The sequence below is a fragment of the Pongo abelii genome, chromosome 2 (genome assembly GCF_028885655.2).
Source record: "Pongo abelii isolate AG06213 chromosome 2, NHGRI_mPonAbe1-v2.0_pri, whole genome shotgun sequence".
Classification (NCBI taxonomy): domain Eukaryota; kingdom Metazoa; phylum Chordata; class Mammalia; order Primates; family Hominidae; genus Pongo; species Pongo abelii.
In genome coordinates, this window is record NC_085928.1 from 161,854,650 (window position 1) to 161,880,354 (window position 25,705).

A 25,705-nucleotide genomic window follows, 5' to 3' on the forward strand; every position below is an offset into this window, starting at 1 on the left:
CTGTCATTGTACATAAAATCTCTTGGACAAGGGAGTTTTTGGACAAGGAAGAATTTCTATATATGCAGGCAGCAAATACATATAGTTGGCAACATTTAAATATTAAAATAGCTTAATGCAATCAGGTGCTTTTTCACTGGGAATTTACAGTGTATATTTTCATCAATTTTGCCTGCTCATTTCTACACATTGGAAAGAAATGTCTTTAATCCTTAGATTAGCACATGGCAGACCTTTAAAACTGGAATTACAATTTCTCCAAGCATAGGGACATACCTGGTATGGAAAAGGGATAATTATCACTACCCCTGAGCTTTCAAAAACACTTCAACTACCACTTCACCCAGGATCTAGCTCACTGGGGCAAGTGAAAGGCAGCATTGTATCCTTTTTCAATTCTGAGGTTTTCAACCATTCAATGCATAGGAGAAACTTGTCCCAAGACAACACATTGTCCCATTTCCCACAAACACACCCCAACTTTTCAGAAGCACCTAGATAGAGGAGTGAGCTCTCCTATATAAAAGGATCACAGGGTTACCTTGAATTTCTGAACAGGAGAGGCCCCTTCCTTCTTATCTAAAGGAAGAGAAATGGTATAAGAATTGATTTTCCATAAAACGTATTATGCATTCTGGGACAATTTGCAGTGTAAAATAATTACTCCAGGACAACTGGTGTGAACCGAGACTGTCACATGCAACCTGGGACATATAGAGTTATCCTAGGTAAGACCCAAGGTAAAAAACAAAGCAGAACTCTCTTAAGTGAAAAGATTTCACAAGTTTCTCCCAAATACCTCTGCTAAGCAGGACTTTAATACTTTCAAAGTGGCCTGTCCCTTTTTGTCAAATCTTATGTCTTAAAATTACTTTTCTATGAGCCAACATGCTGCCAATACTACCATCTATTTTAACTTTCCTCAAACAAAATTTATGCTCCCTGAGAATATAACCACTTCATCCACTTTCCAGGAACATTTACATTTTAAAAGGTAATTTTGTTAAATTATGGAATGTACTATTCAGAAGAAACAGAATAATGTGGTAAGTAATTTTTTTTTTAGTTTTCAAGTATAAAAAAGGATATTTGGAAACAGGGAAACTTTCATATATTCTGCCAGAAAGAAAGTAAGCTTTTAGCACTAGATTTATTGTGTAGAGATTTTCAGTGGAGTGTCAAAATAGTTTCCCGTCTCATGTGGACTTCTTATTCCAAGCCCTACTATGTGAAGGGTGCACTCTGGAGATTACCAGGGAGAAGGCCCTACCTTGGCTCTTGTCTCCAAGATTCAGAGGGCAAGTATGGGTGGAGTATATCTACACAGTTTTTGCATTGGGATTTCAGTACCACCCTTCCCCAAACATCAATTAATATTATTATAATATGGTCAGATTACAAAGAGTCATGGAGTTCCTTTATTTACTCTTGATCAGAGTGCCAATACCTCTGCAGTTTTTCATAAACTACATGCAGCAATTCTATCTTTGTATCCACCATATTGCCATAATATCTTCCAGGTGTTGCTTTTCTTTACACTTTATTGGACCAAAACAACAGAAACATGTTTGTATTAGCATACATACACATGTGAGCACATGAACACACATACTCTATGTCATTTAAGTGTAGGTTTTCAAAAAACTATGCAGTTTACTTTGACTTTCGGCCATACACAATTGCTCAGGTAATGTTTTGAAAATTTCTAATGTGTTCTTTTGCATCTCTGAAAAGAATAACCTTTGCCTTGAGTACATAACATGTGTATAGGGGGAAATTATAAATTCTTAACTGAAGAAATTCAGAGAAAAAAACACACTGTATCACTTAGGAATTGACTCTGGCTGCTAGGAACAGAGAACTGACTATAGTGACTAAAAATGTGGGCATTTTATTCTTTCATTAATGGAAGTCCAGAAGTAGGCCCTCCAGGATTGGTATGGTGGCCCCAGAAAGTCACTGAGGGCCTAGGCTCCTATTATTTTTGCTCCACCATCTTTAATATATGGCTTAAATTTTCAAAGTCAAAAGAAGGCTCATAAAGTGTTACCATCACAGTGGCATTCCAAGAAGAAAAAAAAAAGGTAGAGACCTCTTTTGAGTTTAGTGTTCCTCTGATAGAAAGAGTGTGATATGACCAATCTCTCTTAAATCCTTGTCTAATATGGCTATTTGCTAAACAATCCCTTTAGTTAACGCTCAGCCTTGTCTTGGGGAAAAATTGCTTAGTTTCTACTGTAATTTATCTCTCCCTTGTCTTCTACCTCTGAAGTGATATGTAATATCTGGAGGAAGAAGTATGTGGCTTGGGAGACTTGGTGTCTTTAGCAAGAGAGTGCAATCACCTGGCTTCACAATGGGCCTTCGATGACATCCATGGGTCTCCAGTGTCCAGTCTTTGACTTCCTACTACCTAAGTGTCTTGCTGGCCTCCAGGACAAAAGTTTGTAATTTTTTGGCTACAGTGAAACATGCTATTTCTTTACCTGCTTGATTCAGTTTTCTTCTTGATTCAGTTTCCTCTTTATTCAGCTTTTCCTGTATATAGACCCATCTACTATTTCTACCTCATAAAATAGCCTCCTACATGGCAACCCACCTATCTCATTTGCTCTCAACACAATGTCCACAGTACATAGGAAATGAAAGAGCCTCTGGGATGACCCTACAAATTCTGTATGCATGACCATGCCACTGTGCCCTCATAATTGCACTAAGGCTCCCCTGCATTGGTCTAGGATACCCTACACAGCAATTTCTTCCTTAGGTACCCACAAAGGAAATAGAACAGGAGTGTACTGACTTGGTATTGTTATCATTTATCAAACATGTTGCTTCTCTGGATCAAAGCTGGAAAAGAGAAGTCTAGATATAGCACCTGATCTCTTGGAAATATTAACAAGACAAATATTAATTTGTCTTCCTAAATACATGAACTCATCAGCTTTGCACTAACAGACCTAAACTACCCATCTGCTGAAGGAAGACTAAAATGTATTACAAAAAGAAACCATTTATTGCGGTGGGAATGAAAAGAGATATTTCACTGCTGATATGCAAATAAGATAATGCAGTAAGAAAAGTGTCTTGCAAGCCACTACATTGTCTTGAAAAATGATCCAATAAACTTTTTTAAAAATCTGTTTTTCTTACCGTTTTGTATTTCAATAACCAAGCCTGGAAGATCAGTATCAGAGTTTTCTCCAGTGTAGAGAAAATGTCCCTGTCTCCATAAGGTTTGAGAGGAGATCAGAGTGATAAAAGAGTTTGGAACAGAGGGAGAAATTCCTAGAAGATGGCACAAAGAAGGGGAGATAGGAAGATAGAAGAGGAGAGAAAAAATATGTTGATTAACAGGAGAGCAAGACTATCAGAAATGTTTCCAAATCTTGAGCCTTTGATTATCCATACCAATCTGTGATCTTATCAGGTGGAAGGAAGTCTTAAGATTTACCTTTCCTAGTCACCTTTGGTTTCCATACAACTTAAACAGGTTGTATAGAAAACATCTCTTAAAGTCGTTGAGAATCGGGTGTGGACTTTGGCAGATGGGATGGTTTTGGCAGGGACAAGGTGGCTTTATGGAAAGCGCAACAGAGTAGACCACCAGATGGAGCCCAAGTGAGCATTACAACTTGACATCGAGGGGCCTATAGCAGCATCAGCAAATGAACTGGGTTATCCATTTCTTTATCCATCCACTAGATTCTTACCAAGCTGTCAGAGAGACTAGAGTGTGCACCACTCCACCACAGTGACAAATCCATACAAAGTGCCGAATGAACAAGTAGTGACAAGGCAGAAAGAAGACACTGCTCCGTAGATACATTTAGGAAGAAAAGCTGATCAAACTAAGCTTTCTCTTTTTCTAGAGAAACAGTATTAATGATGTAGAGAAATCATATGAATTATCCAATTGAGCTAAGTTTTAAATTCGGCTTGGTATTTAGTAGTCTCTTCCCAATTCCTGGTGAGTATTGGTTGTCTTCGTCTCTCTGAGTTACAGTAAAGTTTTTGACTCCCGTTGTATTAGGATTCCCTCTCCTCAATTAGACTCAAAATCCCATCCTATCACCTGCTTCCCACATTGCAATGTCCTGGAAAAATAAATTAAAAGGACATTTTTACAGTAAACCTACTTTGCTTCCTAATTTTTGAAATAATCAAATCTGCTTCCAAATCCTCATTAGCTGTATTGATGAGCTGAACCAAACAATGAGGAAACCTTCACAGCTATACCTGAACTTTCAGCGTGGGCCCCACTAGGAGAAACCTTTTTGCTTCTATGTCCTTACAGCCTCATGTTCTTTTGCTCTATTCGTACCTTCTAAGTGGTGGGTTATATAATCTTTTAAAATACACATGTAGAACAATCCAACCTCTATATTAGAGGAAAGTAAAATGATGTCCTCACAAAGGTCTAGTTATATCCTCTTCATTCTTCCTACTAAAGACTCAATCTATTTAGACCTCTGAGTTCGTCTAATGGAGTGAGGGTATTACTGTATACACCAGATAGGAGTGGCCTCACTCTACTGCCCTCCTCCTTCCACCTTTTTTTAACACATAACCAAGAGCCCTTCCTGCAGATTTTGTTTGTTAGGGCAGGTTGGTAGTATGTTGACCGCCTAATAACATTGGCAAGAAAATTGCATAAAAGTTGAGTCCTGCATATGATTTTACTTTATAGTCATGAAAGACTTTCCATGAAGTCAATTCTCACTGCCGCTGACTCTTTTCCATGCTTTTTAAATGGGATATGAGTACTCACATAAGTGGGAGAGGGTCAGCGATTTTAAGAAACAGCCGAGTAACATTTTCCCAAAGAATCAATTATACTTAAAGACTTGGATAAAAACTATTCTCAAAATCTTATGCCTAAGCAAGACTTTTAAAGAAAGTTCATCTTTGAAACACAAGACTTTGAGCTATAGTCCCAAACCATCCCATACCCTCCCCATCCCCTCAAGACACATGCTGTCTCCATCCACTGCCAAACTTCCTCATTTCATACAGATAAGAAGCTTTGGATTTTTTTTTTTTGCATAAGTCCATGTAAAATTCAAGAATTATCATATTTAAGAGTGAAATTGCCCTAAGGAAACTTTCTACTATTATAGTTTAGTAGTGAAGTAAGGAAAGTAGGGAAGTAAGGAAAGTCCGAATTTGGGGCAGTGTATAACTGTATATTTAAGATAATCTGGCATACACGTTCTTGACACAAATTCTCAAAGGCAATCAGAGTTTTTGACTATTTAGATATGAATTATCAATATTAAATAAGCTAAGAAATACCAATTGGGTTTTGAAAGAAGTAAAATTGGGAGATTATATTCATATAAATTATGCTATTATTTGGCCCTGATTTTCTGTGTGTGCATGGTGTGAGTGCATAAGTGTGTGTGAGTGCATGCACATGTGCTTGTGTGCGTGTATGCATGCCTGGGTGTGTGCATGTACACATGCGTGCATGTGCGTGTGTGTGCATGTATGTGTGTGTGTGCGTGTGTGTTCTACACTAAAGTGAAGTTTGTTCTGCAAGCTACTGGCTTGGTTAAAAAGCTTTGGAAACATGAGTGCAGTTCCAGTCATAACATTTAGACCTTCATTTCAATCCCATAATAGTTAGCTTAAGTAATGTCTAAATATTTCTTTAAGCCACAATATCCTATTTTCAGCAACGGACTCTAAATCATAATGCAGTGTATTTGCCTCTTTCTGACTTGGAATAAGTTCCCATGTGGAACAGTTGTAAGCTCCTTTGAGATTTATCAACTGCACCAAGCTATAAAGTAAGACTGGCAAAAGGAAATATGTTTGAATCCCTGCTCTGATGAAATAATTCAGAAAAATTTTATCTATATGCTCTGCATCTGATTTAGTTCTGTGTTGGCATCTGCTTCTCATTGAGCAGAATCACCTCCGTTACTATTAAAAGGCCAAGAGCTGTCTTTGAAATTACAATGATGTGCAATTAAGAAGTTATTTCAGTTATCAGCATACGGTAACTCAACTAGCCATAGTTAAGAAAGTGTATAAATTCCAAAGACATTCAAAACATCTGGATTTGGATGCTTCTCCCTTTCCATAATTGATGTGTTAACTGCTCATGGGTGAAAGAACATACAGCACATTTTAGGGACATCTGTTTCAAGTTAGGGTTAATTGATTTCCATTCATGTCTTTCTCTTTTTTTGCCCAAAATATATCAGAAAATACAGATCAGGAAAAAAAAATGCATTTCAAACAAGCTTTTGTATTTAAATGCACATATTAAGAGAGAAATATACAATTAATATAAAACTTTCTGGAATCTTTCACTACACTATGACTCAATTGTGATAATTGTCCTTAAAATCATAACTAAGACGTTGAGTAATTAGTATGTCGTCATCACTGTGTTTAGTAATTTACAATCATTATCTTTCTTTTTTTTTTCTTCTTTCTTTTTTATTTTAGACATAGTCTCACTCGATCACCCAGACTGGAATGCAGTGGCGATCTCGGCTCACTGCAATCTCTGCCTCCTTGGTTCACAAGATTCTCGTGCCTTGGCCTCCTGAGTAGCTGGAATTACAGGTGCACCCCACCACGCCCGGCTAATTTTTGTATTTTTTGTAGAGACAGGGTTTCTCCATGTTGGCCAGGCTGGTCTCAAACTCCCGACCTCAATTGATATGATTTTCCAAATGAAGAAAGGTAGTCAGAGATGGAAAGTAATTTGCCCAAGGGCACAACTCTAGCAAAAGGAACAGCTGGAATTCTCACCTAAATGGTTTGATACCAAGGCCCACATTGTATAATTGCACTAATGGGTTATAAAATGCAATAGTGACAAAACCATTATATGGGACCAATCCTGCTGTGTGCAAAGCCTTAGATGAAGTACTTTCAAAAATTTTTAAACTTACAGAACTGACCACTTCACAGTCTGCAAGCCATTTCATGGCAAATTTTAACAAGGTACTGGGACTGAATTTTTTCCCAGTAGTGTACATGACTTGGTAAATCTGTAAACCTCTCTGAATCTGGGTTTCCTAAGGTAAGCTGGCTATATCTATAATAGTAGGATTGCTATGAAGATACAAGTTATTAATCTGTATTAAAATGTTTTACATACACAAAAGAATAATTTCCTGAAGTGTTAAGTCAAAAACTTACTTCCCCAGAAATCGTAACAGATGTTTTGAGTGAAAAGAGTTCCAGGTCAAATTTGTTTGGGAAACCCTGCGTTTTGCTGTAACTATTTACTCCTACTACCTACCCACCCACCCCACATAGAAGACATGTGTTACCTTGTTTAAAACCTCTGCCATCCTTTTCTGGTAATGGGATTCGTGCTATTGGGATATTGCTCCTCCTCTGACTCCGCAGGCTGCTAGTGAAGCTGCTACTCACCCAGGAACTACAGCAGAGCAAATGACCTTATGCCCTGGAACATTTTACCTTGCTACAAGAATTGTGGCATATATCCAGGAGCAGTAGCTCACACCTGTAATCCCAGCACTTTAGGAGGCCAAGGCAGGCAGATTACTTGAGCCTAGGAATTCAAGACCATGCTGGGCAACATGGGGAAAACCCATCTCTACTAAAAAATACAAAAAATTAACCGAACATGGTGGCAAGCATCTTTAGTCCCAGCGACTCAGGAGGCTAAGGTGGGAGGATCGCTGGAGGAGGAGGCAGAGGTTCAGGAGGCAGACGTTGCAGTGAGCTGAGATTGCACCACTGCACTGCAGCCTAGGCAACAAAGTGAGACTGTGCCTCAAAAGAAAAAAAAAGGAAAAAGAATTGAAGTCTAAGACTGTGAACCCAGACCTGTTGGTGGCCATGCTCTGTCACTGCTGTAGAAATAAATTCATCTAACTTGCTTTTTGGCTTAAGCTTCTTTGACTTTGAGGTATGTTGAATATACTCTTTGTAGAGATTCACTATGAGAAACACTAGAAAATATTAGCAGATTTCAACAAAGTGTGGGTTTGAAAAATCAGACATCTGTCTCTGGGGTATGTTATAAAAGAAGAAAAGAAAAATCAGACATACGAAGTGGAAATAAAGTATTATTAATAATAAGGAAATTGACAAAGTATTCTATAATAATCTTTTTAAAATTTTTTTATTGATACGTAACATTTGTACATTTGTATGGGGTACATGTGATATGTTGTTACATGTATAGAATGTGTATAGAATCAAGTCAAGGTATTTAGGGTACCCATCACCCCAAGCATTTATCATTTCTGTATGTTGGGATCATCAAGTCCTCTCATCTAGCTGTTTGAAATATACAATACATTGTTTTTAACTATAGTCACCCTACTCTGCTACCAAACATTAGAACTTATTTCTTCTAACTCAATATTTGTACCCATTTACCAGCCTTTCTTCATCTCCCCCGCTCTCCCTACCTCATCTCAACACACATCCTTCCCAGCCTCTGTTAACTATTGTTTTACTTGCTACCTCCATGAGATTAAACTTAGTGAGGAAGGCATGTTAAAAGCTGACATAGGCCAAAAGCGAGGCCTCTTACACCAAGCAATTAGCCAAGTTGTGAATGCAAAAAAAGTTCTTGAAGAAAATTAAAAGTGCTACTCCAGTGAACCCACAAATTATAAGAAAGTGAAACAGCCCTTTATGCTGGTAGAGAGAAAGTTTTAGTGGTCTGGATAAAAGATCAAAGCAGCCACAACATTCCCTTAAACCCAAATCTAATCCAGAAGAAGATCCTAATCGCTTCAATTCTATCAAGGCTGAAAGAGGTAAGGAAGCCGCAGAAGAAAAGCTTAAGCCTAGCAGAAATTCATTCATGAAGCTTAAGGAAAGAAGCCATCTCCACAACATAAAAGTGCAAGGTGAAGCAGTGAATGCTGATGTAGAAGCTTCAGCAAGTTATCCAGAAGATCTAGCTAAAATAATTGATGAAGGTGGCAACAATAAATAACAGATTTTCAATGTGGATGAAACAGCTTTAAATTGAAAGAAGACACCATCTAAAACTTTCATAGCTAGAGACAAGTCAATGCCTGGTTTCAAAGCTTCAAAAGACAGGTTGACCCTACTTTTAGGTGCTAACTTTAAGTTGAAGCCAATGCCCATGTATCATTCCAAAAATCCTACAACCCATAAGAATTATGCTAAATGTACTCTGCCTGAAAAACAAGGCCTAGATGAGAGCAATTCTGTTTTATAGTATAGTTTACTGGATATTTTAAGCCCACTATGGAGACCTACTGCTCAGAAAAAAAAGATTCCTTATAAAACATTACTGTTTATTGACAATGTACTTGGTGATCCAAGAGCTCTGATGGAGATGTACAAGGAGATTAATGTTTCCATCCCTACTAATGCAATATACATTCTGTAACCCATGGATCAAGGAGTAATTTGAAGCCTTATTGTTAAGAAATACATTTTGAAAGCCTATAGCTGCCATAGGTCATTATTCCCTTGGTGGATCTGGGCAAAGTAAATCAAAAACCTTCTGGAAAGGATCCACCATTTTAGATGTCATTAATAAAATGTGTGATTCATGGGAGGAGGTCAAAATAGTAACATTAACAGGAGTTTGGACAAAGTTGATTCCAATTTTCATGGATGACTTTGAAGGGTCCAATATTTCTATGGAGAAAGTAACTGCAGGCATGATAAAAATAGCAAGAGAACTAGAATTAGATGTGGAGCCTGAAGATGTCACTGAATTGCTGTAATCTCATTATAAAACTTGAACAGATAAAGTAGTTGCTTCTAATGAATGGGCAAAGGAAGTATTTTCTTGAGGTGCAATCTACTCCCGATGATTCTGTGAACATTATTGAAATGACAACAAATGATTTAGAATATTCCAAAATCTTAGTTGATAAAGCAGCAAGGTTTGAGAGGATTGACTCCAATTTTGAAAAAAGTGCTATGGGTAAAATGCTGTCAAACAATATCATATGCTACAGAGAAATCTTTCATGAAAGGAAGAGTCAACCAATGCAGCAAATTTCATTGTTGTCTTCTTTTTAAAAATTGCTGCAGCCACCCCAAACTTCAGCAACCACCACTCTGATCAGTCAGCAGCCATCAACATTGAGGCAAGACCCTCCATTAGCAAAAAAGATTATGGCTCACTAAAGGTTCAGATGAATGCTAGCATTTTCCAGCAATGAAGCATTTTAAATTAATGTGTGTATATTGCTTTTTAGATATAATGTTATTGAATGCTTAATAGACTACAGCATAATGTACACATAATTTTTATTTGCACTGCAAAACCAAAAAACTTGTGTGACTTGTTTTATTGTGATATTTACTTTATTGCAGTGGTCTGGAACTGAATCCACAAGATCTCTGAGATATGCCTATATATAATCTTAAACATTAAAATAATTCCAAAAATATGGATATTTGGAATGATGGCGTTTCATCCTAAGCCCAACTTGGTCTTCATCTAATATCCCATGTATCAAATTACAAAGCTTAATTGGTAGAGTCTGCACATTTAATAAGGAATACTAAACTGAATGGCATCTTCTGGTATTAACTCACATCCCCATTCTCAGTAGGAGCCATGAGTTTCTAGAATTGGTGATGTCTGTTAACATGCTTTCAATGAAAGCAACAGAGGATGCTACTCAAAATAGCTCTAAACATTAGACAATGTATAACCTTGCATATCCAGAGGATTTTATCATTGACCCAGGAACTATTCAACTTTTCTTTCTAATTCCTCAGCTTTGCCCTCAGGCTTATCTCTTCCACCTAATTGCAAGTGGCTGTAGCAGCTCCAATTATTACATTCTCATCCCTCAAAAAGACTACAAAACTCTGTATCTTTCCCTTGTCCGTCTTATTAAGTAATAACAGTTTTTCCAGGTGCCTCCCAACAGGCTTTCCTTTGTGTCTCATCAGCTGAGTTACATTATGTGACCATTTCCATTTCTATTACTGGAAACTGGTTTAAACTAACCAATATTTACCCTCCTATGGTGAGAGAAGCCAGACTTAAAGCAAATGGTCTCCCATTACTTCAACAACTCACAATTCTGTGTATACATGGAAGGAGCAGAAATAGGGGAGAGCAATGTCTATCACAAGTACCTAAAAAATAAATGTTTTGGGTGCACAATTACAAAAAGAAAAAAAATTCAAAAAAAGAAAATGTAAGTTTAAAATAATCTCAGAGGAAAATTAAAATAAAATAGAAACTACTTTAAAATTGTCAATAAATAAATATATGGCATTTTATATTGTCGTTGGAAATTATGTTAAGGGAAAACTGGTGCAGCTAAAAAGAAAATTTTTTTTGAAAAAATATCTTACAACAGCTAAATTAGGAGAAATGAGAGCTATATAAATTATCACAATTTAGTTAATATTCTTCTATCCTGCCCATTAAAATGGGCCTCCAATTGACATTTAAACAATATGCTTAATTAGATTCACAGATTAAAGTTTTCTACTGCAGTTAATTTAACTACTTTCTATGTAGATTTTATATATATATATATATACACACACATATACATATGCATGTATATGCCTGCATGTATATGCATATATATGTATGTGTATATATACACTTTTATTAAGAACTGATCCTGTTTCTATAGAAGGAGAGAAGCAGAGTCCAGTATAGATTGATTTTGTTTATAAAAAGAATTTTTTACAAGATGTCTTTTATACACACCTGTGAAATATTTATTGCTCTGTAAATGAATGTGTTGGCACTCTGCCCCACAGAGTTTTATATATTTTAAAACTAAAATGTCTTCCTAATTTTTTTCATTAGACAAAATGTTTCCATGCTATAACAACAACAAAATAATTTTCAGGGGTCTAATTGTGCTTCTCCATCCCCACTCCTAAAGTCTATATTTTGGGAGCAGAAATTTTAAAAATGAGTGCCTCCTTCCCGATGTCAGAGCAAAAGCCAGACATCTCAGAGAGCAACTCCCACAAAGGTGAGGATGTGGTTCACTGTGTGTACAGTGCATCAAGGCAATTTCTGTGCTGTTTGCTTTCTTCTCAAACCCTGCCTCTCTCTGCTCCTCAATCTAGATACTCATGCCCCCCAGAATTAGAAAACACACTGCTTTCCAGCAGTCTCTCCACCATCACATATGGGCACACTCTCATGTGTGCTTAAAACTTTTCATAGACTTGATAGCTACGTAGGCATCAGGACTAAGAAGATCACGTGTATCAGGACTAAGAAGATACACATAACCATGGTATGATGTAAAAGAAGAATGATCCAAGCACCCTTTCATTATTATTTAATATTATCTGCCAGGAAATATAGATAAAGATATTAAGATATTAAGAACAGGTGTTCTTAATTTTCCAGGCATGGTGGCATGTGCCTGTAATCCCAGCTACTCGGGAGGCTGAGGTGGGAGAATTGCTTGAACCTGGATGCGGAGGTGGCAGGGAGCGGAGATCGTGCCACTGCACTCTAGCTTGGGCAACTCCATCTCAAAATAAATAAATAAATAAATAAGTAAGTAAATAAATAAATAAAGTGGTCTTTATACTCAAGGAGCATTTGGCTAGAGAGAAAGAGAGAAAATGAAAAAAATAATTAAGTACAGGAAGATAATGAGGTGTCATGAAAGATGTACAATGTATAAGTAGGCCACCAAGGAGGAATTCTCCCTGAGGACTTCAGAAAAAAAGATTGAGGGATGATATTTTGTTCATTAATGATATAGGTTTACTATATCCCATCATTACAAAATGAATTCACTCTCTTAACAAAATCATAATTCCACATCTCTAAATAATCACCAAATAGACTTAATGCTGGATTTACTCAGTCCTGCTTGGTTGCGTAAGTTTGAAATTCACCTTCTTTCAAAGCAGTGTTTTTAGTCACTAATTTCACAATCTGTTAATAGTTTATCTGCAAGATAATAATGTTCCGCAATTGTTATTAATGAAAAGAGTTTTCTGTCACTGTTTGTTGAACAGGGAGAGATGACCCAAACCCAGGTTCAGTATATGCATGAGGTAGTCCACTGAGATCCATAGAAGGCTTTCATGAAATAGACTTGGAGTCTGTACACTTTGCCAACAGGCAATGAATTGAAAGGTATGTCGTTTAAAGTCCTATTTACTCTGCAGGCACCTTTTTGACTCACTGCTAAAAGTACCCATAAAAACTCCTCTTGAGCTAGAACAGTTTAAGTTGTCAACTGAACTAAGGAGGCCATAATCCATGGATCATGATCCAAACAGACAGTGAGAGCTCAGCCTGTCATATTGAAGCTTAGTAAGAGAATTTTGATTGTAGCGTGGTGAACTAATTAATGAACTAAAAAAAATTCTTCTGAATTCTTAAAGGGGTTTCTCATACTCTGAAAAGATTGATTCAGTCAATAATTTTCAATATTTACCCCAGCTTCTCATAAATATTTCTTAGCACTGTTTGTATCTGGACTAAAAACGAAACTAGTTCTTCCAGGCACCCAAAGCCACAAAGCTTCAGCTGTAGAAGGTCCAATTCAGTCATTCATTACCAGGCGCACATATAATGTGGTTAATCCGTCCTAATTGAAGGTTTTTACTGCTTTTGCTTTTTCTGCAAACTTCCATGGACTCATCAGCATGGTCCTGAATGAAATGTATTTCTCCACATTGATATCTCTCATTCATACTTGTGATATGCGACAGGTGGCAAATAATTTACAAAATGCAAAGAGATCTGTTGCCTAGTAAACAATGCCTGGGACTTTAATTTACTCATTTCCTAGTGTTGGGGATGTAGATTTGAGAAGTAATTACACACAAAAAAATTCTGCTTCAATTGAGAGGGTTCCAGTAATATCTGAACAAGTCACAAGTGACCACATCAATATAAAGCTCAATGTGTTATTTAAGAAATAGTACACTTGAGAGGCCAGGTGCGGTGGCTCACGCCTATAATTCCAGCACTTTGGAAGGCCGAGGCGGGCGGAACTCAAGGTCAGGAGATCGAGACCATCCTGGCTAACACGGCGAAACCCCATCTCTACTAAAAATACAAAAAATATATATACATATATATTAGCCGAGATTGGCGGCGTGTGTCTGTAGTCCCAGCTACTCCGGAGGCTGAGGCAGGAGAACGGCGTGAATCCGGGAGGCAGAGCTTGCAGTGAACCAAGATCGCGCCACTGCACTCCAGCCTGGGTGACAGAGGGAGATTCTGTCAGGAAAGAAAGGAAGAAAGGAAGAAAGGAAGGAAGGAAGGAAGGAAGGAAGGAAGGAAGGAAGGAAGGAAGGAAGGAAGGAACGAAGTAAGGAAGGAACGAAGTAAGGAAGGAAGGAAGGACAGGAAGAAAGACAGAGAGAGAAAGAGAGGAGAGAAAGGAGAGAAGGAAGGAAGGAGTACACTTGAGAACTGAAGACGTTTCCTAAAGGAGAACTTTGCTCATTTCTAAGCCATTCATCACATAACTCATATAAGACTCATACGGTATGCCTGGAGTATAATAGACCCTGACCCTAGTAAAAAAATGACCTGCAGAACTATTCCAATTAGATCCTGTTGGCACTTGAATCATTAATTCACTCAGCAAGTTTACATTCATTGAAGATTGGCTACATAATTTTGGGGGGCTCAATTCAAAATGAAAATTCAGGGTCCTTTTTAAAAAAGTTTTAAGAAATTCAGAACAATGACATCTGAGCATTAAAGCAAGAGTGTGCCCTTCTAAGTGCAGGATCCTGTAATTAATTACACAAGTCCCACTCAGAAACCCAGTCTTATATTCATTACCTATTGTGCATTGTGTTGAACAATGCATGGAACAAAAACATGAATAAGAAATAGTCAGTGGCCAAGCATGGTGGCTCACACCTGTAATTCCAACATTTTGGGAGGCTGAGGCAGGAGGATCACCTGAGCCCAGGAGTTTGAGACCAGCCTGGGCAACATGGTGAGACCCCATTTCTACAAAAGATGAATAAGTTATCTTTATTAACAAAAATGAACATTTAAAAAATTAAAAATAAATAGGTCTTGCCTCCAAGCAGTTTACAATCTAGGGTCATACCTAAAATCTGTAAGTGTTGTTAATTACATTAAAAACATTCATTACTCAGGTTAGAAGAAATGAAGGAGTATATCCACTTTGGCTACCTGGGAAGTGTATTCTCTCTATGGGCAATTCCCTCACACTATGTAATGGACACGCTTGTGTTTTTTATAAACTTCTTCAGTGCATTTGAAAATGCTGTTCTTTATGACTGATTTCCATTGAATCTTTGCTTCGCTAATCCTGCCCATGCTTCAGGTCTCACAGTTTTACCAACTGAGAGATTAAATTAGATCACCAGTTTCACTCTCATAGCTCTCCAGATCTTGCCTTCCAAGTGTCTACCATAAGTTTTTAGTTTTATATTTAAGTTGGTGTTTTTTGTTTTGTTTTGTTTTGAGACGGAGCCTCACTCTGTTGCCCAGGCTGGAGTGCAGTGGAGATCTCAGCTCACTGCAGCCTCCGCCTCCTGGGTTCAAGTGATTCTCCTGCCTTAGCTTCCTGAGTAGCTGGGACTACAGGCACCCGCCACCACGCCCAGCTAATTTTTTGTATTTTTAGTAAAGACGGGGTTTCACCGTGTTAGCCAGGAAGGTCTCGATCCCCTGATCTGGTAATCCACCCACCTTGGCCTCCCAAAATGCTGGGATTACAGGCGTGAGCCACTGTGCCCGGCCGGTGTTTTGTTTTCATTTACTAAAAACTCCATGAATGCAGGGAAGCATCCTTCATTGTTGTTCACTGGCATCTCCCCACTTCCTATTTTAGGACTAGGCCCAGGGTGGCACTTAATAGGTATTTGTTAAATAAATAACATTAAATGAAAATCCTAATGGAAGTGGACATAAGCAATAAGAAGTTAAAAGAGAGTAAGTGTAAATAAAAAGACTGAACAAACCTGTAAGTTATTAGAAAATAGTTGGCCCGGCATGGTGGTGGCTCACGCCTGTAATCCCAGCACTTTGGGAGGCCGAGGTGGGCGGATCACGACATCAGGAAATCGAGACCATCCTGACGAACATGGTGAAACTCTGTCTCTACTAAAAATACAAAAAATTAGCTGGGCGTGGTGGTGGGCGCCTGTAGTCCCAGCTACTCGGGAGGCTGAGGCAGGAGAATGGCGTGAACCCAGGAGGCGGAGCTTGTGGTGAGCTGAGATCGCACCACTGCGCTCCGGAGTGGGCGAAAGAGGGAGACTCCGTCTCAAAAAAAAAAAAAAAAATAGCAAAGAGCCCAGTTTGACTGGAAAGTGGGTTTTGACTTATACTAGCAAATAGAAGGAATTGAAGTGCTTGATGGGGAAGCCATATTGTAGAAGGAATTAAATAGAAGGAATTAAAGTGCTTGATGAAGGAAGCCATATTGTAGAAATACTTGAGACCCTAATTGGGGAGTTTCTATGTCATTTAGTAAGTAATGAATGGGGAAGGTTGTTGTTAGACTTTTTTAACCAAGTAACTGTTTAAAAAATATATATAAGAAAATACAAAATTGCATTTTGAACAGAAATGCTTCTAAGCAACTTATGGGCTTGACTGAAGCGCTTTATGGGAGAGATGATTGTCTAGCCAGTATATTTAAAGAAAGTTAAGGCATGAATTTGAATTGAGAGAGAGGATTTGGGGAGGAGATATAGGAACAAAGATGAAGACAAGAAAAATACTTGAAATTTTGTTAATAGAGTGATTTAATTTAGTCATCTAACTTGTCAGTTTTGGGGAAAATTTTAAAAAAAACAACTCTTCCCCTTTTTTCTAATCTTCTGTTGAATTAATAAACTATTAACTACAGTACATTTGCCTAAAACAGGAACTTAAAAGTTGAGAAACATGCTTAAGTTCAGTCTACACTAACCACATGCCAAGTTTCATTTTCAGTCATGTTAGCTAACAGAACTGCAAAGAGAGACTAAATCTTTGATAATGTGTTTTTTGGAGTGATTTTTTAAATGGATTATAAAAACATTACCATTCACTAGAATTCATATTACTTAGAGGCATCTGAGCACATTTTGAGATGAAGTGTTTCAGTAGAAAAAGAAAATCCTCACCCCCACCAAAAAGAAGAAATTGGGGATTTAAAACAAAATACAAAAATAAAATATGTCCATCCTTGGAAAAGGCTTTTTTTAAATAAATTAGACGTATGAAACAGAAACAAATGAAACAATTTTTTTTTGTATTTAATCAACATGTAACAGGTTTATTAAATTGCTTTCTAATGTTGATATAAGGCAAAAGTGCAACCACTACTTCCATTAAAGGGAGAAAAAAATGCTAGAATAATGTAGAAAAGAAATTATTTCTGTGCACTCTCTATGATAGGCTGATCATTTCACATCCTGGCATATTGCTATTGAATGTGGCATGTGAAGTTGGACGATAGATCGCCAGTTTCACTCTCATAGCTCTACAGATCTTGCCTTCCAAGTGTCTACCATAAGTTTTTAGTTTTATATTTAAGTTGGTGTTTTTTGTTTTGTTTTGTTTTGAGACAGAGCCTCACTCTGTTGCCCAGGCTGGAGTGCAGTGGAGATCTCAGCTCACTGCAGTAAAAAGATTGTTGAAACTCAACGATTACAGCACATGCTTTAAAACTCAAGGGTTTCTATTGCTGGGTTTGTGACTCAGATGTCATTCCTAATAGGGTTATTTTGTGTTGCTGCTCAGTTTTTAAACTCTTACTACTTAATCTCTGAAGATGAATAATAGTCTACTTCAGATCCTTCATCCATTTTGAGACTTTCTTTCAAACAAACTACACAAATTATAAATCAAACTAATGTATATTAGCAATCATATATGATTTCAACATGCATGCTATAACTGTACTGAGTGCTGATGATGAAAATAATAAGAAAATATACCTGTCACAAAACAAAATTACCACAAATTTAATTAAGATCTTAATTAGCTTTTACTTGTGATTCTAGCATCAGGCAACACGTTGTTTTATAAAATAGAATGGATGTTTTGATGAGCCAAGCAGAGAAATTTGGCTTTATAGACAGAAAAGGGCTGAGGAAAGAAGAAACAGAACAAAAAAAAAATGGATTGGTTGCTTCAAAGTTAAAAGTTAAAGTGAAGGGGACTTCCTTGTCATGCCCACTAAAACTGGCCTGTTTGGGGATTTGAATATTATCTCTCTCTCTCCTGATTGCTTGGAAGGTTAGATAAACAACTTGGTTTCAGCTTGGTAGTATGGAGCTTTAACGTGAATAATTCCATTTTGGTTTGATCTCTTGGGCCTAGTACAGGAGCTCAGTTCAAACCAATGGCCTCCCATAAATTGTATTTGACAAGCCCCAAAAATAACTTTTAGTGCTCTATCCTCTACTTTGATAATTATTCAGAAGAATATTGAATGCATGAACCCAACTATGTAAAGCAGCAGTGATACAAAAATATTTTTTCTCATGCCAAGCATATTATAGACACTATTCCTGAGATTTGAAAAAAGAAATATATGTGCCACAGGTAATGTAAACAATATTCCTAGATATTCTTTGTTATCTCTTGGTGGAAAAAAAAAATGGCTTTGCTGCAAGCTGATTAGGAGATGAAGAATAAATATTCTTTTGCGAAGAAATTCTATCACAGTAATTGCATTACATTCACTTCTTTTTGTATTAAACTTTTGTTCCTTATATTAAAAAATCTCTTTGCAAAATGTTCCTAACTTTTCCCTTGCCTCCACATAAATAATTGAGACACAGAAGGTATATGGTCTGATTGACTTTAGGAAAAATATCTACCCTTAATAAATGAGAAAATTCATTGAAACGGCTCCTCACATTGAGTAGGATGAGTAAGCAGTCAACAAACACATTTTAGCTAGTGCTAGCATCAGTGAGGGCACCATCAAGCTTTGGACAAGGTAACACAATTTAGATTCTGACTGCCTGGCCCACAGTTTCCCATGTCTTGAAGAAGCAAACAGGCCTTTCAATCAGTAATGTTAACAGCTTCTTTGACTTGGAAAAAAAAAAAAACTGTAGAAGAGAATATCAAGTGAAACAAAGCAACATTTATAAATGTGAATCTAAAGAAAATTTTGCTCTCTTTTATTTCCTATTGTTTTACAAGCATATTTACTTTATTTCACATTGACCAGTCACATTAAAAATTGAAGAAGCTCATCACTTTGTGTTTATGTTGATGTTAGAAAAAGACAAGACAAAAACTCGGTTCCATAAGCCAAAAAGTTGCTGATATCAAATATGCCTGTATAATACAGGCATCCTCCTTAATATGGTCTTAAACAATTAGGTACCGTTTAAATCTCTGTTACCTTGAGAACTTGGTTTTGGGGGTTTTCTGTTTTGGTTGGTTGGTTTTGATTGTTTTGGTTGAGTTTTTGTTTTTATTTTTTAATCTGTAAAATGAGTCACAGCTTCCTGACAAAAGAGAAGGAAAGACTAATGTGTTAATATTTAAAAAGAACACTCAGGTAAGTACTCTGCTTACCTCCCTGTAAGTCTTATGGGTATTGTAAACAGTAAATGGATTAAGAAGACTAGAAAGGCATAAAGACATGATTTGCATGTGATTTTATAAGATTATTGCAAAAATGAACTCTCCATACACAGGCTAATCGGAGACATTACGGGGCCGCTGAAAATGCTCTGAAGAAAGCAATCATGTCACATGGTGCAGTAAATAAATGCTGGACTTGTGGAGGTTTGGGGGTTGGGTTATTGTCAAGAAAGCAGAGTGCTTGCTGGCATTGATGTAACTGTAATTATTTATAATAGAGCTTCTCAAAAATTAGCTAGTATTCCTGGATGATAAAACATAGACTGTTGGGCCCTATGTACAAAGTTTCTGATTCACTAGGTATGGGGTTAGGTCCTAGAATTTCTAATACGTCTCTAAGTGATGCTGGTGTTTCTCTAAGTGATGCTAGTGTTGCTGATGAGACCATTGAAAGAAGAGTTTAAACTAAATCAAGAGCAGGTAAGGAATGTAAATATGAGAAGCTGTCGCAGCAGAATGTAGTGAAGCTTTGACGAGAGAGAAGTATGCCCTGCCTAAAGTATTCAAGTTGAAAATGAAATGATAATACCAACAACAATTATAATAAATGCAGTTTTAAACAAAATTAAAGGATATGAGCCTGATTCATCCTGCTTCTTGAATTTCAAGATTTTTTAGGGTCCTTCTCTAAATTTTTATATAATCCAAGTACAAACTTGATCATGACTTTATTGAATTTGGTCTCTGTATTTTCATAGCGGAAAACTGAGGCTCATGGAGAAAATTAGAAAATTTAATGAGAAAGCCACAGTGAAAAATCTCAAAAAGAGGGACTTTTCAAAAATAATTACAGACACCTAGGAATTTAAGAGGTAGGCTGCCACTTGCTGCAGGAAGCTCAGGAGAAACTGATAAAAGTCCTGGACAACAAGCATTAATAGCTTGTTGTAAAAATTATCCAAGGGCTGGCACTTAAGGAAAAGAAAGCCAACATTTATTGGAGGTCTATGATGTGCTGTAATTTCTTCTAGGCATCTTTTGAATGTTTTTCTCATTTATCTTCACAATTATTCTATAAGATGGTATTGTTAGTACATTTTACAGATAGGAATCTAAAACTCAGAAACACTAAGAAGCTTGCCTGATGTCATATATCTAGTAAATGTGAGATCTGGGAGCTGAACAGAGGCCTGTCTTTCTCCAATGACCATTTGGTTTTTGTTATGTCACTGGCTTTTGCTCAGCCGCAAAGCTGAGAACATCAGAGAAGTGTCTCTACATGAAACCCCTCCCTAAGTCTACTTTTCAATCTGAAAAAAAAATTAGCAAATTCTTTTCAGATAGTCAAATAACAGAACCATTATCATCCTGGAAGACAGACAGTACTTTTAATTATTTTATCAAAATACTCTGGAGAAAGGAAAGTAAAATGCAAAGAGCATAAGTTTTAGCAGCCAACTAAACTAAATTTAAATCATGGTTTCATTACTTCTTGTCATTCTGCTTTTCTCAGTAACATACCAGGGTGAGGTAAATTATATCTAAGTAATACGAGAATAAACAGACCTATATGACCCAACTTAAATTTAAATGATATAAATAAAATGTTCAAACATAATCGCTGCCATATTACAGATGTTATAGAAATATTATTTCCTTCTACCTTTGTCTAAGTTAAAATGATAAGCCAAAACACTCAGAAAATGCTCTTACTACTTGTTAGCAACTCACTTTTGTTTTTCTCAGCAGTCCCTTATCTGAACTCTTTTACTTTTGTTTCCTGTTCCATTGGTCTCTTCCGCTTTGCAATGCTTCTAATGCTTCTAATCTTTTACTGAGCAAAAATGCCTTTGTCTCATACTCTCTTATAAAATACATACTAGCCCAGATCCTAACATTCTCTAAAGAAAAGATGCCACTGAATGCAATGTTTAAGTAGCCTGAAATTGCACCTGCATTATCATATTTCATACTTTCATATTTTTGCTTATATTTCTTTGAAATTAGTTTTAGTCTTTCCTGTGTATAAAAATAAATATGCTCATTGTAGAAAATACTAAAAATGCAGAATTTTTTTAAAGTCCTCCAAAATTCTGCAACTCAGAAAAACCTCCACGTTGTTAGTATTCTCAAAAAAATTTTTTTTTTTGCAGGCTTCCTTTCACTGGCTTCCTTTCACTGTGTATGTGTGTGTGTATGTGTGTGATCATAATTGGATTCTAAATGGGTTATTTCACTTGAAATAATATCATATTCTTTTTCTTTTGTCATTAGAAAATAATTTAATAACATAGTTTTTAATGGCTGCATAATATTTCATCATATAACTATCCCTGCTTTATTTGTTTATAATCTCTCCTAGGAAAAGCGTTGCAATACAAATATCTATTTAAATTGCCATTGCTTGAAAAATAGAACTAATGAGAAAAGACACAATTACAATGCATATTCAGTCTCATAATTACAGAGTGTGTACAGTTGTGGCTTTGGCAACAGAAGAATTAATTAAAATATCAAAAATTCACTATCATTCACTAAGTGACTCATGAATAGTTTTACAAGTTTATATTGTATATTGTTCTCATGAAAATGTTCGTTGATATACCATTTTGTTATTGTTAGGAAGGAAATAATTTTCTATAAATATTTGTTGAGTAAACAGAAATAAAAAAGACTTTTGTATCTTTATATTCCTATGGTACTAAACATATTTTCCAAGAAGGGAAATACCATTTCCTAACATTACACAAAATACATATGATATATGGGTAGAGGTTTATATAGTCATTGAAAGAATATTTCAGATTTTAAATTTTAATTACTTTGTTCATATTCAAATTCCTCTATCAATTCTTTATTCACAGCTGCTATGTGAATCCAAGCAAATATTTCATCTAGTGAGCCTCTCCTGCAAAATCTTTTAAAGACAGTTGAACTAAACAATTCTTATGTCCATGTCAGCCCTAAAATCCTACATTTCTGTGTTCTAAAAGGTTAATTAATATGGTTTCTAAATCAAAGCATAATAAAATTATATTAGGTACCTTGTTTTTGAGGATGAAAGAGAATATGCTCAAAAAGCTTTATTAATATTTTTCAGGTATACTGCTATATGTCAGCTAAAACTTTGGAAATTAAATAATTACATAAAGTATTATGATTATAACTGCTGATTATATAGAACACGTGTAGGCACAAAACATGCATCTAAAAAAGATCTTGCTTAGTTAAAAAAAATCCTGTTTTTAGAGCACTATTTGTTTTGATAAGATAAACCATTTGTGTAAGGCACAATGAATGGAAAAATTCTTTTATCTTATCAAATAGAGGGTTACATAGGAAAGGATGCATTCTCCAGAATTTTGATAGTGTAAAATATTTAATACTGTAAGAGTTCTTAGTGGATCAGTAAAGACATACCACGAAAAGTTATTTTTGAGGAGTACTTAAGCATTTACAGTGTTATCATATGAAGGCAAATTATAATGTTCCTTCTTACTAGCCAGGCCTCTGTGTACTTTTTGATCTTTTGCCTAAATGCATTTCATATTCCTTGGTTATATCTAAAGAAAGCCAATATCTGTAGTCCAAACATAGGAGAAAAGTAATCGGGGCTTTCACTGGAATCCAGTAGATGAATACATTATTTATTGATAAGCTTTGTTACGTGTACACAGCTGAGGATGGAGGTGTGGTCAAAGTGTTAATGCAGATCACCAGAGGACACTTCAGACACCACTAGGACTGGAATGGCTTTCTGCTCTTCACTCCTGTTTTAAAGATTGCTCAGACTTTTTCAAGAAATGTGTAGAAATAAGTTTGAGGCTCAGCGTGCTTCTCTTATTTTGCTGATAAAGAGTCTCTGGCATTAGCCAGACTTCTTGGAATAGTAATCTTTTCTAATAGCAAACTAACATGTCCTCTAACAAAAACCTTCCCTTCCCACTTTTTTTTAACCGGTTTGCTGAGTTCCATGTTAGTATTCACTTTTTTCTTCATAAGAGCCTAAAATGCCTTGCATTTTGGCAAAGTGAATTTATTTTATTTTTTAGCTTCTACATTATTTAAAACAAAAAGTGTCGACTGCTTGAACTTTCATTTTTATATCAATCAATATTTCCTGGTCTCCTTTTCAAACGAGCTAACTTTTCTGAAGATTTTTAAGAGGCCACCTGATTTCAGGAGTAAAAATAAATAAATGAGAAGAAAGTATTTACTATTTTCAACTACATCTGTGGCAAAGAATCAAAATGTGCATATATCCCAACTGCGAAGTACCTCTAGTTAAAATATAAGCTGTTTAACATTAACTTTAATGTTAGCAACCTCACAAATGCCTTCTCTACAAGTCAGGGCCTCACAGAAAGCCGTAAAAGGAAAGGAATATAATTTCGCTTGCTGGCACTTACTGAAAAGCTAAAATAGAATAGTAACAGAAATCATATTTGCCAGCCCTAACCGAAGGAGTTGTGAAACATCTCAGAAGATTGTAAGTTATTATAAAAATGTTGTAATTACCATGCTATTAACTATGCCTTATAGGAGTTGAAACTTTTGTTTAACCAAAAATTATTTCAGGAACAGACAGCTAATTACTTACATTTAGAAAATATATTGCATACAAAGATATGGAGCATTTTAAAGCATAGCTTTAGGTTGAAATGCAGTAGTCCATTTTTTACTCCCTAATAAGAACTGGGATTTTTGAAATGATATTTTCAAGTATAGTAATAATATCTTTGAAATACTTCACTTATTTTTCCAGTTGTTGGATTCAAAAGATTTTTAAAAACTGTGTCATTTATTTCATAAATTCTGAATTCTTTAAAGCAAACATGAGTGTGTGAAAGTTAGTTAAAGCACACCTACAATAAGAAATTATGTGATTCTTACAGTGAGTTATTGCTCTTTTTAAAAGTGATTCATTGACTATGGCTTGGGTAGCTTAACCCTTTGAAGTATGCGTATCTGCGTATACAGATTACACATGTTTTGAAAAATGCATAAGTTTTGAATTACAGTTATGTATGTGGAATTGTGAGGTCAATACAGAAAGTTTGGATAAAATGCCACTTTGGCAGAATGCTAAAGATTAGTGTCAGCTATGGGATCTTTTTGCTGATGTAATAATGCACACTTCAGTTCACCTTAAACAATGACTATCTTGACTACTGCATTATGTCATTATATACTGCATTTATGGCTTTTTCAGGAATAACTGTGAAAGCTTTACTGAATTATTTTTCATTTCTTTTCTAATTACAATTTTCAATTTATGTCATATCCAAGGGAACATAACAAGAAACTAAATCAATTTATTTCTCTGTGTTTCTTTTTTAATAAAAAGAAAACTAAGCTTTTCTGATTTTTTTCTGAAATTGCTTTTTTATGCTTTCTTAAAAACAAATTTATCTTTAAATTTAAATTCAAATATGAAACCCCTTGCCAAGATACATGTTTAGCTTTTTTTTTTCCTTCAGAGAATTTTTTTTCTGGTAAGAATAATTTATATGGCTGAGGCTCTAGTCCCAAAACAGTTTTAAATCGAAAAAAAGTGGCTTTTAAGAAACCGAAATGCCCATTTTTTGTCTTAAATGAATCTACCAATGCCTCCTTTCTCCTTTTCTCTACTATCCTCACTCACACACACTTCAACAAGTCTACCCCCACCCTATTTTTCACACTGTTTCTTCCCTAGAGTAAGTCCTTTTCAGGCTGCCTGGTGGTTTGTCCACAGCCTAGGCAATGCAAATATCACCCAAATGAGTCCCTGAGATACGTGTTAATAGAAGCTATACAATGTAATGTTAGAACCAGTTGGCTTCTCTGTCTCCAAATACTGATCTAATACATGTTTGCAGATTAGATTTACAATGGATGAATTTACATACAGTTCTGTGCTCTGTAGAGAAATGTAGTTGCTTTAGAGTCGGAACGGCAAAATGTGGCTCTTCTGAACCTAGAAGAGAAAATTCTGACCCCTCCTCCTTCCCCATTTTAATGGTTTGACTAACCACAGACAAACACCCTTAGCATATTTGGGGAAGTAAGTTGTTATTTTATCGGTTTGAGGACTTCTCTAAACTTATCTTTTATATGCTCTCCAGCCCTAGGCTGTGATGTTTTCTGGTTGTCTTCAAATATCTGAAGAGGCAAAAGCTCTTGCTCTCAGTTCTTATTAACTTCTTGTCACAACAGGAATAGCCTGTTAATCTCATTTGCCTA

General features: G+C 36.1%; 1 long non-coding RNA gene across 1 annotated transcript in view; it reads right to left on the minus strand.

Moving 5' to 3' along the window:
* The window catches only part of LOC112132611 (uncharacterized), a 90,402-nt gene extending 64,929 nt beyond the window's left edge, over window positions 1–25,473 (minus strand). Inside the window, exon 1 of the long non-coding RNA XR_010139268.1 lies at window positions 25,372–25,473. This is a non-coding gene — a long non-coding RNA (uncharacterized LOC112132611). The remainder of the gene's footprint in view (window positions 1–25,371) is intronic.
* Between the last annotated feature and the right edge of the window lie 232 nt (window positions 25,474–25,705).